Here is a 2016-nt window from a genome sequence, read left to right on the forward strand (position 1 = left end):
ATTTTGGATATTGATACTTCTACATCCTGGAGAGTGTTGTTCACTTGGTTGGCTGTTGTGAGGGGGTTTCTCTTCACTGTGGAGATTATTCTGCCTTCATCCACCACTGCTGTCTTCCATGGGCGCCCAGGTCTTTTTGCATTAATGAGTTCACCAGTTCTTTCTTTCTTTCTTTCTTTCTTTCTTTCTTTCTTTCTTTCTTTCTTTCTTTCTTTCTTTCTTTCTTTCTTTCTTTCTTAGGATGCACCAAACTGTAGATTTTGCCACTCTTAATATTGTAGCAATTTCTCAGATTGGTTTTTTCTGTTTTTGCAGCTTAAGGACGGCTTGTTTTTTCATCTGCATGGAGAGCTCCTTTGACTGCATGTTTACTTCACAGCAAAACCTTCCAAATGTAAGCAGCACACCTCAAATCAACTCCAGGCCTTTTATCTGCTTAGTTGAGAATGACACAATGAAGGGATTGCCCACACCTGTCCATGAAACAGCCTTGGAGTCAATTGTTCAATTACTTTTGGTCCCTTTAAAAACAGGGTGGCACATGTTAAGGAGCTGAAACTCCTAAACCCTTCATCCAATTATAATGTGGATACCCTCAAATGAAAGCTGAATGTCTGGACTTTATGTCCATGTACATTATATAACTATAACTTGAATATGATTCAGTAAACAGGTAAAAAGACTAAATTTGTGTCAGTGTCCAAATATATGTGGACCTAAGTGTACTTTCTTTTCAAAAACTATTTATCTAACTCCACCTAAAATAGTCTGAGAATTGGTTGAATAAACACATTGTACTTCATAAKCAGCTAACCAGGCAGCCACAAGAAATAAACTCTAGCTAACTAGTTTGACATTTCTTTAACAGGTGTCAGCTGATAGTTTGTAAATCACTGATGATTCAAACTSTTTCCTGGAYRTTCTGCTGCTTTTAGCATGAAGTCTTWCTCCAAGAGGACCATGGTGAGGACCTTGAAGCTGTAGCTGGTTCCACAGGACAGCYTTGAGRTGTCATGACAGGAGTGTTYAACTTTCTGTTTAACAAAATTAAAAAGATGGACCTGTTTTTTTTGACAGCCATTCTCTTTGGAAACCTCGGTGCCCATGTAGGCAGTGACAAAGTCACCTGGAGCTGAGTAATTGGAAGAAATAAAGTCTCTGATCTAAATCTGTTTTGTTTTTTTTAGATTAATGTGTGAGACATGGACAGCAGTAGATAGCAATCATAAATAAACCATAAATGTACTTGTTACTAGGACACCTTGGACCAAATTTTGATGATTGACTAGTGCATTTAAAGACTAAGGGAGGTTGGGAAAGTTGAAACTGAATAGGTCATGTTCAGAACCTCCATTGCAGATGCACAGAAAGTCATTGATGCCTTTTACAACAGCATCTGGAGGACACGTTGGTGGACACCAGTGGTGCCGCATTTTCCAGCAATGTGAACGTAGCCTTAGAAACCCTGAAGCAACTCACAGGTACCAAGTGACCAGAAGGTTGGATGCTTCTATGGTTGTGAAAACAAAAACTTCGGCATGGGAGGAATTCAAATGGTCACAAAGGACTTTTGGTTGAACTTTAGAATATTTTGGAAAGCCATTTGATTATTTGTAAAGGAAAAGCAGGGTCCACCCCAAATAAGGAATTAGGGAAAGTCAGGTTCATTACCTTTGCCAGAGACTGCTACTYCATTTGAATAAACTAAATAAATTGAGTAAATATAAATTATTTTAATAATTATCTTTTCCTTGAAACAGTTTATATAGTCTGCCAAGCTTGTGTGTGTGGTAATGTCTCTGTTTTTATGCATGTTTGCCTGCATGTGTGTCCTCGTGGACTCGGCTTTGAAGCTGTGCTGAGACCAGCACTTCCTTTATGCTTGCTGAAAGTCCGAGGGATTTTGGCTAAACAAAAAGCTCTCCAGGGAGTGAAAAGGCCTTGAATGCTTACTAATGTGCCAATCTCTTCACAGGCAGCAGCGCATGTGTTCATATGCCCCAGTTTGGTAAAATC

This window comes from Austrofundulus limnaeus, unplaced genomic scaffold, assembly GCF_001266775.1.
Source record: "Austrofundulus limnaeus strain Quisiro unplaced genomic scaffold, Austrofundulus_limnaeus-1.0 Scaffold72, whole genome shotgun sequence".
Classification (NCBI taxonomy): Eukaryota; Metazoa; Chordata; class Actinopteri; order Cyprinodontiformes; family Rivulidae; genus Austrofundulus; species Austrofundulus limnaeus.